Source organism: Arachis hypogaea, chromosome 20 (assembly GCF_003086295.3).
Source record: "Arachis hypogaea cultivar Tifrunner chromosome 20, arahy.Tifrunner.gnm2.J5K5, whole genome shotgun sequence".
Lineage (NCBI taxonomy): Eukaryota > Viridiplantae > Streptophyta > Magnoliopsida > Fabales > Fabaceae > Arachis > Arachis hypogaea.
Window position 1 is genome coordinate 11,526,656 of NC_092055.1, and position 12,683 is coordinate 11,539,338.

Here is a 12,683-nt window from a genome sequence, read left to right on the forward strand (position 1 = left end):
ATACTAAGAACCATTGATACTATGGAATAAATTAATAGTTCTTGAATAGTAGAATACTAGACATGTTGAAGTCAAGAATATATTTGATTTGATTCGACGAAAAAACAAAGTAAAATAAAATATAAACAATGAATATATTACCCTGATTAGTTAGGGAAAAAAGGAGTTTCAATTATTATTTATTATAATATTATCTTTTCTTAGTTCTTTGCTTTCTGATTTCATAAAGTTAATATATATGCATATGCCTAACTTCCCATGTTTCATACTACGTAGCATCTAATTCTTCAATGAAACAATGATTGCGTGCGAAGGTAAGAACTGTTTTTTTTTCTCTAAATTTAAAGCTATATCTGCCTATGTATAAATTTATGATAGGAGCCACTAAAATAAAGACGTCTAAAATATTTTTTTTTTAATTTTTTTTTAATAATTAAAATTTAATACATATAATCGATTAAATCGTGTTATCTTTGTCAAAATTAGGTTAGACAAATTGATTTGGCCGAAAGAATAGTGAATCAAATTTTAAATTGATCTAAATAAATATTATTTTTTATAAAAAATGACTACAATACCTTATTATAAAAAATGACTAAAATATTTCTATTATATATATATATATATATATATATATATATATATATATATATATATAAATTCTGAAAATCTTAAATTCTAGTTCTTTATTTGTCTATTTTTATAGGGGTAAGATTTAGAATTTTCAAAATTAATATATATAATAAAAATATTTTAATCATTTTTTATAATAAGGGTATTATAGTTATTTTCTATAAAAAATAATTTTAATTTAGATCAGTTCAAGATTTGATTCACCATTTTTCGCTCAAATTAATTTGTCTAGTCTAATTTTGACAAAAATAACACAATTTAATCGATTATATGTGTTAAATTTTAATTATTAAAAAATATCTTTAAAAAAAACGTTTTAGCCGTCTTTATCTGAGTGTCTCGCATTCATAATAAGTGGAAATTTCGCACCCGCTAAACCAATAACAATAAAAGGGAAATTATAATGTACAGATGCTAGATTGTACAGATATAAAGAGATTCCATTGTAATCGTTAGGATAGAGACACGTATAGAAGAAGTTGGAGGCGGCTGACAGAAGTAGTGTCAAACGCTGTTGGAAACTAGAGATGGCTTGCGCGGGAAACGAGCGGCTTTGTGTCTTTGGGTTGGATATTTTCTGTAACAAGAGATAAAATAATTGGGGACAGTGTAGACCCGAAACTCAACTCTCCTGCTAACAATAATTTTCTTTAAATATTTTGAACAACAAAAGAATTGTTTAGCATAGGTGTTGTACCATCTTCTTAGGTAAAATAATTTGACTTATATATGTTTTGTAAATTTATTTAGTGTTATTTTGATTATAAACTTTGAGGTGAATTACATAAGTGTCTTGCTAATATGAGTATTCAGTATTTTAAAATTGAAAACGGTTCAACATAATAAAGAGAAAAAATAACTTTTTTTTACCAATATTATGTTAATTCAGTGAGAGAATTATATAATTGACTAAAATAACTTTTTTTTTATTTTGATCTAAAATATAAAATTTCAATAAAAACTTATCAAAGTTTTATTTATCTTATTAAGAATCATTATCGCTAATAATTAATAAAAGTAACCATATATATAAAAATTATTAAAAAATATTTGAAAAATAAATAAGAGAAAATTCTACTTTTTTTTCTGAGAGATGCTAAAATAATATTATCTTTCTTTTTATTTATAAAATGTACCTTCTCTTCCCTTATAACTTTTAAAAAACATTTTCTTTAATCCATTTTAAATTTTTTGTATTAACTAATATTAACTTTATCCATTTTTTAAGAAAAAATAAATTATTTTTTACAAAAATACCCTTTAGCAAAAATTTTATTTTTTATCATTAAATTTTATTTACCAAAATATCCTTTGATAAATTATTTTTTATTGATTAAATTATATTTTTACCAAAATTTTTAAAATAAATTAATAATTAAATTATTTTTTTCTAAGATATCTTTCAATAATTTTTTAATTATTAAATTATAATTTTACCAAAATTTTTGTTAACAATTATTTTTATATTTTACTATTAATTTTTTCAATATCAATATATATTATTCTAATATTAAATAAAAAAATCTTACCATTGTTAATATGTATAATAATTAATATATATTGATATCGAAAAATAATCTTACCAAGATTTTTTATTTAATATTAAAATAATATATATTGATATTAGAAAACTAATAATAAAATATAAAAATAATTATTAACGAAAATTATTGAGTTAAGAAATTAACTAACTCAATTGATGATGACAAACACTGATCTAATGTGTTAAACACCCAATTAGCTTTTAATTGTTATGATTAATGTTGCAGGCCAAACTTACAACAACAACAGCCCAATGAGATAGAGTAATTGAAACAAAGATAGTTAGTGAGTTCTCTAGCTAACAAAATCCAAAATAATAAAGCAAAGAATTCAACTAGGCCAGATGGAACATATATTCAATCCAAGTCTAAGAAGTCTCCACCAAGCTGAAGTTCTCCAAAGTCAACGTTCACATAATTTGCTTCGGTCAAAATAAGAAAGAAAAGAGAGAGAGAGCGTCGTTCTCCTTGTTCATTTCACCATAGAAGAAAGAAGCAGAAAGGTAAAACTTAAAAGGTAGTGTCTAATCACTCAAATCAAAGCAAGCTAAGCTAAATCAGAGGATAAAGATAATTTATTTTTATTTGCATGTAATTTACTTTACTCCTTATCTAAATCTTTGCAACTCCAATTTGGGATAAATGGAGAAAGTATTCTCTGATAATCACTGCTCTGAATTAAAAGCTAAAATTATTTTTTGGGGACAAAGCACTTGTTCAAGGGTTTAGATTTGGAATTACCATTGAAATATTTCTCTTTGCTAATCTGAGGTCTTCGGTCAAACAAAATGATCAGCTTTAAAATTCCTAATTTGGGGGTTAATTAAAGAAAGTGAAATGACAAGTCTGGAAAACACACAACTCGAAGAGTTGACTCAGAAGAGATCAACACAGCAACTTGGAAAGAGGTAAAAAATGATAGAGTTAAGGAAAAAAATTTAGGTCCTTATATTTTTTCTTTCTTTCAATTGAGTCCTTTTATTACTTTTAATTTTGTAATTAAATCTTTAATAATATAAAAAATGTTAGAGTTAACAGAATATTTGCAAATTTAAGGTATCCAAAATTAAGAATCTAATTAGATCATTGACTACATATTTTTTTAGAGAAATGTTTTGTTAATCTTAACGTTTTTAATATGAGAAAGATCTAATTATAAAATTAAAAGCAACGAAAAGACTCAATTGAAAAGAAAAAAAAATATAGAGACCAAATTGTAAATTTGGTGAAACTATAGAGACCAACAGAATAATTAAACTTTTTTATTTTAAAACTCAGAGTGGTTGGAAATGGATACGATGGCACCATATAGATAAATTGATTTTTATTTTATATGATTATTTGATATGAATAAAGTTTGTCATTGTTTTTGCTTTTATAATTTAGAACACTTATTTTTTGTGTTAGTATCACTAGGTCTACTTATATTTTTTAATTAACAACGACTCTAATCAGTGACAGATCCAAAAAATTTTGACAGTGGGGGCAAAATATATATAACATAATAATAATTTGGGTTTAGCTAATATGTGTCCTAAAGACATACCTAAAGACATATGACAAACTTAGTATTAGTGGAAGATTTTAAATTTTTTTATTTAATACTACAAAATAAATAGATTAAAAACTTAAATTTTTTGTATTTTCAACAAAAAATATTCTCAATTTGTAATCTTAATATGTACCTTTAGGACACAAGATAAATAAATTCTAATAATTTTTATAATAGAAATATTATACTGCATAAAAATCAGCTATAAAATTATTCATTAACCATTATGTATTTGAGTATAAATATAAAAAACCCAAATGCGCTAAGGGGAGATGAATTTTACCCAAATCCACCAAATGAAAATCTGAGACATTAATCCACTAAAGAAGACTTTTATATAATTCGAATCAATAAAACTCGAATTAGATTTACACATAATTCGAATTGATATAGTTCGAATTACTCCCAAGCATTATTTGAACGTAGTTCGAATCAACTAGCATCGAATTATACATGCATGGTTCGATTTATATTAATTCGAATTACTAAGATCACGTGGCTTAGAGGAGTTCGAATAATCTTGATTCGAATTACTCTCATTTGTTAATTCAAAGTAATTCGAATTGAGTTAATTCGAATTATGTATATATAGTGCGAATGGACTTGATTTGAATTACTGTGAGGCATAGCTCTATATATATGAGGTGTATGTGAGTTGCTCTCAATAGAGGAGTCAGATGGCTGGTGAGGATAGTTTTCTAGTGTTGGTTCACCACAGAGGATCGATTAAGAGAAAAACTTGATCCGGTGTGAAGTTCACCGATAAGGATCATCTCTGTATCATCGCGAGGCCTACGACGAGCTATGATGACCTTGTTAGCTCTGTATTGCTGAAACTTGGTCTGGATGGTGTGAAAAGGGTTAAGAAGTTTTTCTATCGCTTTCCAACCACGGTGCTCCAAGATACCGTGAAGTATGACTGTTTCACGATCGGGAGTGATGAGGACTTGCAGGTCATGTTTCATTGTCGCCGGCAGTTTTCCGAGGTGAGGACACCAGAGCTGTTGGCAAAGTTGGTTGATGTGGTTTCCAGTTCGGGGGGTTCGAACCGGAATACGCACGCTGTAGCCACGGTTTCCGGTTCTAGCTCGAGACCTGCCGTTGCTTCTTCCTCTGTCCCTGCGTAAGAGCCACCGATCCAGCCTGTTGCCTCCCCTTCGTTCGCTGTTGATCTCAGCGGCAATGTCGGCGACGAGGTTGGTACAGGGGAACATCTTCCGACCTCAGTACATTGTGCTACACCAGCTGGTGTTGGAGACGGATTGTTTGATGATCCAGAGGGCAATGATGTTGAGCCGGACCTGATCGCCGATGAGAGCGGCGATGATCTCGTAGCGAGTGACCCAAGAGGGGCTGCAGGTGGATCTAGTTCTGGGACACAACAGTACCCATCCCATTTTTCATCATTGGACCTGGATGCCATGAGGCAGGATGGGCTTCCTGGGCAGGCTGCTGGATTTGGCGCTAGAGATGTGGACGGGTCTGCTGGTATAACAGAGTTCCAGGTTAGTCAGCAGTTTCAGGATAAAGATGAGGCCCTGTTGAGTGTGAAGACTTACAGCATCCGCCGAGGAGTACAGTACAAGGTAGTTGAGTCTGACTATCGCCAGTATGTGGGAAAGTGTTCTGAGTTTGGAAATGGGTGCACATGGTTGATTCGGTTGAGTCTCCGACAGCGCAAGGGCATCTGGGAAGTTAAACAGTACAACGGACCGCATACGTGTCTCGCCACCTCTATCTCCAGCGACTATAGGAGTTTGGATTATCATGTGATAGCGACATTAATTATGCCAATGGTGAGGGCTGATGCATCCGTCAACATCAAGGTGCTCCTAAATGCCACCGCCGCATACTTTGGATTCAAGCCGACGTACAGGAGGTCTGGATGGCGAAGCAGAAGGCTGTTGCCGTCATCTATGGTGACTGGGATGAGTCATACAACGAGCTCCCTAGGTGGGTGTTAGGAGTCCAGTTGACCATGTCTGGTTCAGTAGCAGTCCTTCGGACATGCCTTGTTCGAGTTGGGGGCCAGTTGGACGAGTCTCATGCTTATTTTCATAGGCTGTTCTGGACGTTCCCACCCTGTATCGAGGCATTCCGTCATTGCAAGCCATTGGTGAGTATTGACGGCACCCATCTATATGGTAAGTATGGGGGAACGTTGCTTGTCGCAATTGCACAGGACGGGAACTCCAACATACTCCATGTGGCATTTGCACTAGTTGAGGGTGAGAATGCTGATTCGTGGTCCTTCTTTCTCTCTCACCTCCGTCAGCACGTCACACCACAGCTAGGTCTGCTAGTTATTTCGGACAGGCATAACGGCATCAAGGCTGCGCTTGAGGCTCCTGATGGGGGATGGCTACCTCCGGCTGCATACCGAGCATTCTGCATTCGACATGTAGCAGCCAATTTCGCCCTCACCTTCAAGGGAAAAGACGCTCGGAGGCTTCTTGTGAATGCCGCATATGCAAAGACCGAAGTGGAGTTCGATTACTGGTTTGACATTCTGCGCTCTGAGAATCCGGCGATGTGTGACTGGGAGAACAGGATTGAGTATTCGTTGTGGACACAGTATTGTGATGAGGGGCGCAGATTCGTACACATGACGACCAATATCTCTGAGTGTGTGAACTCAATCCTTAAGGGTGTTAGGAACCTCCCTGTGTGCTCGTTGGTGAAGGCCACATACGGCAGGTTGGCTGAACTATTTGTCCGCAAGGGGAGGGAGGCACAGGCCCAACTGGGTACCGGACAACAATTCAGTCAATACTGGTAAAGTGTATCGAGGCCAATCTGAAGACGGCTATGTGCTTCACGGTGACTGTATATGACAGGGATAACTCGGAATACACAGTGGCAGAGACGACTCCGACTGGTTCGTTCTCACTGGGAAGCTATAGGGTCTCACTGGGTTCTCAGACTTGTGATTGTGAGTACTTCCAGGCACTTCATTTCCCATATTCGCACGTATTGGCATGCTGTGCCTACTCACGTGTTACTTGGCAGCCATACGTCCACCCGGTGTATCGACTTAGTTCGGTTTTCAGTGTATATCAGATGGGATTCACTCCTCCCATCCCGGAGGCTTTCTGGCCACCTTATGCGGACCGACCGTTATACCAGACCCGAATATGAGGCGTGTGAGGGAGGGTCATCCGAGGTCCACTCGGATACGGACCAATATGGATGAAGCAGATCCGAACCGGCCCAAGAGATGTGGCCTCTGTAGGCAACTCGGACACACTCGCCAGAGTTGTCCACAGGCCGGAGGACCCAGTCATCCAGTGTGAAATGAATAGTTCTGTCTGGATTTGTGTTCTACTTTGTATTAGTTTGATCATCTGTACTTTTTTTCTAGAAAAAGATGTACTTGGTTTCCTAACTAGTAAATTTTCAGTGTTGAAAAATCCGTCTTGTAGAAGACATGTATGTTAGATGTGTTAGCTATTATGGAAATAAAATACATAAGTCAATACACATGTTTTCACCGTGACTAATACAGAATAATGCAATGTTAAACTAACTTTTGCATGATCTGATGGACTAACAAAATAAAATACAACACCGATAACGAAACGATATAACATACAATAAAGATCAGGAAATAACATATACAACGATACACAAATCATCTAAAGAGGTGCGACCCCGTGCCACAACGGCGTGGAACTCGTGCCCTATGACCTCTCCAGATAAGGGGCTCCTCGTCCTCGATCTCGTCCTCCTCGTCCTCCAGGGGTGGCTGGGCAGGCGCCCTAGACTGGACATGTATGGGTCTGGATGAGGATAGTCCGGCGACTGAATGTGACGCACTAGTACGTGCGGATGCTGGGGTCCCACCCAAGGCGAAATGCTGAACAGGGCCCACGGAGGGAGGCTCATTCAGATCGACATCTAACGCTGTCTGTGTCCCCGACGTCTGTCCCCGTCGACAGGCAGCCTCATCCTCTTGCATGATGGTCGTGATCTCATCTAGGAAATGTGATCCACCAAAATCCGCGTGAATCCCATCACCGGCAAGAAACTCTGAAAACATGGATCCCGGAATCACCCATGGCGTAGTCTCCTGATGTGCCTGGTCATCAGCTGGAACACCAATGAAGTAATCTCCGAGAGGCCCCTTTCCAAGCCCGTTGTCAACATGACTCGATGGATCTCCCACATCGGATCCATACCACTCTCCACCAAGTCCGCCATGAGCGGGCCTAACACCCCCCACTGCAGCCCCTCCTCCATCGGCATGATCAACACGATCAGGCATATCCTGCCTAGGAGCAGCCCCCCTCCTCTTGCCTCCACGCCCTCGTCGTCGACCACCGCCCCTCCCGGCCTCGTCACCCTCCTCCATAGCCTGGTCCAGCCATCTCCACTCACGCTGGCTACGACGTGTCCCGACTCGTGCTCTCCTCTCAACCCGACGCCTGTCAGAAACGTCGTCAACTCGGTCCATATCTGGAACTCGGCCGGCACCCCTCTGCGTCGCCTCAACCGGAATAGGAATACCTCTCGGATCCCCCAGGTACATCTCAGGTGACAAGAACCTCTTTCCATGCTGATGCCACCAGGTCAAGAACTCATGTGAAGGTCCCGGGTCAGCAACAACGTCGAATCGTAACATGTGGTCCGCACGTTTCTCCCAGTGAAGGTGCCAATGCTGTAAATAGGACAGGAACCAACGGTCACCACCTCTCCCGTCCTTCGACATCAAGAAGTCGATGTTCAGGGCGGGATGCGGGGGAGGCTGTACGCCACCGAACTGCGGTAACACTCTATCAACCTGATGCCACTCAACCACCGCAAAATATATCAGGGACGTCACACACCACCATAACATCGTATGCCGAGGCTCCAAGACCTCCGGATGGACAACCTAGAGGATGTCGGGTGTGCTATAGGGCATCCATATAAACTGAAAAAAGCAAGTCAAATCCATTTGACGAATTCGTTAAACCATATAAACTGAAAGAAGCATTAACTATACATACGAGAATAGCTTACTTACATCCCGAGCCTGTAACAAGTCGATCCTAAGTCGAGCCATCTGCACCCGAGGTCCCTTCTCGCTAATCCCAGGATTGTAACCTGACCACCTGCATAGAAAATTAAACACGGTACTGCATTAGTGAATGATTCTAAAAGGCATAAAATTGCATGAGTAATTGACAATAAATCAAATAAAGATAAATAGTACAATACGATAGTCGTACCTCGAGGCAAGGGGCCAGCTAAACGCATCATACCCAGCAGGCCTAAAACCAGGAAAACGCCAAAAGATCCAAGACTGAAGTAACTGTAACGGCCCAGCTAACTTCACTACATGTCTGTTGGCCACTCGGCACATGCACCAGTACAACCATGCTAGTGCCGCCGACCCTCAGCTATAGCCACCCATCCCCTCAAGCCTAGCCACAAACGGTAACCATCTGATGTGAATACGATTGCCGGACTTGTCAACAAACAGCTGGGTACCCAACAACATCATGATATAGGCACGGGCATAGCGCCTGACCGTCTCCTCATCTGCCCCCTCGGGGCACTCTGCGAAAGTCTCCTGGAACCAGGTACAGTTCACTGCGAACTTTTGTATTTGGTTCGCGGGAGGTAAGACACCAAGCAACTCATGGAACCACTGCCAAGCTGGCCTGCCACCCTCTATGTATACGTGGAAGTCTGTCAGGCAATCACTGACGTAATGTCCGTCCACTGGCAACCCCAACTGGTACGCGACATCCTGAAGTGTGATGGTGCACTCGCCGAACGGTATGTGAAACGTGTGCGTCTCCGGACGCCACTGCTCCACGAATGCACTGACAAGGGGCTCGTCCAATCGGAACCATCTGTCGTTCAGTCTCGCAAGATGGTATAGTCCTGCCATCTGCAAGTACGGGACGTACCTCTCATCAAGTCGCATCCCCTGCTGCCGCCGCATGCTCGATATGCAACGCCGGGGCTGCGCATTACATGAACCGCATAATTAGAACGATTCACAATACCACTAACGGATAAAATTCACGACGTAACCAAGTAACCAAAAAAAAAATGCAATTGGAGATATATTAGTCCACTACGAAAATTGCAAACAAAACCCGCAAACATAGACTGCATCTAAATTCCACATGCAAAAGTAAAAATTCTATTGAACCGCTAGCAAAACCGCAAGCAAAACCGCACACTCAAACCGAATCCAAAATATTAGAAAAATAAACCACATGCAAATCCACTTAATAAAACTACGGGCAAAACCACACATTAAACCACTCATAAAACCACGGGCAAATTAACTAACAAAAACCACGGGCAAATCCACTTACATAAACCGCATGCACTACAACTAACCAAAACCACTGACATAAACCGCCAATAAAACTGCATTTAAAACTGCTATCATAAACCACATGAAATACCGATTTACAATACCACTAACATATACAAATATAATAAACCACCATCATAAACCACTTACCTCGTCGTTGATCACCCCGGCTATATGAGCAACTCCATCCAGTCGATACAGCCTTCCCGGATCGTCCCCCATCGCCTAAGTATGCCGCTACAGACTTTCTCGGGCCAGTTTTGGGTCGCTTTCTCTGGAATTTTGTGGGGTATGAGAATGGAAAACTGATTCGAATGAACTAGGTTCGAACTCCTTATATAGGGCATTCACTTGTAATTCGAATCAACAAAGTTCGAATTACCTTTTGTGCCGAAATGTGAGTAATTCGAATCAATACGTTTCGAATTACAACTTGATGCGATCTGTACGTAATTCGAATCAATTCGATTCGAACTTCTTGATACAAACATCTTCCTACTAATTCGAATTAATATAAATCGAACCATGCATGTATAATTCGATGCTAGTTAATTCGAACTACGTTCGAATAATGCTTGGGAGTAATTCGAACTATATCAATTCGAATTATGTGTAAATCTAATTCGAATTTTATTGATTCGAATTATATAAAAGTCTTCTTTGGTGGATTGATGTCTCAGATTTTCATTCGGCGGATTTGGGTAAAATTCATCTCCCCTTGGCGCATTTGGGGTTTTTTACCCTAATTATTGTTTAATTTATTTTCAATATGGATTTTGTATTTCAATATATATTCTATACGAGTAATTACTTTTTATGTACATATAGCATAATTATTGTTATAATTATATTTTATTATTGTAAAATATGATTAGTCTTCAAAATATATAATTTACAAATTAATACACTAAAATAATAATTTAAATAATAATATATAATTTATAAGTCTATTTTTAAGGTTTCATATTTTTAAAAAAATTGAGTATTTTTTTTAAGTAATACAATCGAAATGTCTCTTTTTTATATATATAATATATCACTAAATAATTATTTAGAAATTCACTTCTCATACCATTAAAAATCAACTCTCAGTAATATTCATATTTGAAAATATTTTTTCAATTAATATAGTTGCTACAGAAAAAACTAAAACTAATTTAAAAAAAAAAAGATAAATAATATCTTTTGAGTTTATTTTTAAGAAAAAATACTAATCTTATTTAAATTGAGAATTAATCATTCTAATAAACACCTAATATGAAATTCTTAAACTGACTATTAAATACCAAAAAATTGAATAAAAAAATTATTGTAGGGTCAAATTTAATAATTTAATAAAGATAAATAAATATTATTATTATTATATACTACTCAAAAATTTTTTAAATGGCTTTTAAAAATAAAAATTAATTATCTACTTTTATATAAAAATTTTATTTTAAAAGTTTCATAAAATTTGAATATGAACAACTAATATAATTTAAATAAAACTTAAACCTAGCTTAGAAATATTAGAGCATTATAAATTAAAGAAATGTAAACTTCTTTTTATAAATATTTTTTAATAAATTTTTTATTTTTAGTATTCTGAAAGGTTGTAAATCTATTGAAATAAAAAGAGAATTTTTTTTTAACATTTAAAAAAAAAGATTAAATACATGTTGCTGTAAAAGGTAAACTTTAAAGTGGATATGTACGCTTAGAGGCACATAATAAAAAATGTCCCATTTTCGTAAAATTAAAAAAAATCTACAATAAACTCATCCAAACAGCGGCCACATCTCCATGCTATATCAACGGAGATAGGGATGGCAAAAATCCCCAGCGGGGCGGGTATCCGCGGGGATTTACCCGTCACGGGGCGGATATGGGGACGATTTTGTACCCGCGGGGATGGGGGACGGGGCCCCGTATATTAAACGGGGCGGGGGCGGGGATAGAGGTCCCCGCCCCGTGGAGACCCGTTTAAACCCCGTTTATGTAAAAAGACTAGAATACCCCATTTGTGTGTATTGTGATTTTGTTAAGTATAATTTATATGATTATAATTAAGCATTTGTTATCATCTTCATTATCTTTGTTTGCTTTTTCTGTTATAATTATTATGATTTGGTTAAGCATTTGTTATAATTATTTTGAAATTTTTATTATTTTACTTTGATTTTGAATTTTTGGTTAAGTATTTGAGTGCTATACATGTAATTCATAATATTAAAGTAGATATTGATGTAAGTAAAATACTAAATTATATACAATACACTATTTTTTTAATTTTTTTCTAATTTTTTTTCAATTTTTATTATTTTTTATAAAAATCCGCGGATATCCACGGAGACCCGGATCCCCGGCGGATACGGGGCCCCCGTTACCCGTCGCGGGGACGGGGCGGGGATGGGGACGGATAATGGAGGCGGGGGCGGGGGGCAGGGGGCATGTCCCCGCCTCCATGGGGACCCGTTGCCATCCCTAAACGGAGACCAATAACATTAACCGGCTAGCCAAGCTGAAAGGACTAGTGTCTCTTAGCGTATCATGCTTTTTCAAGAGTAGATAGGTATACACGTGTTGCATTGCTGTTATCTGAAGAGAAATATCTGTAAATCTAAAGATTTACATCTTTACTGTAGAACGACCCACAATA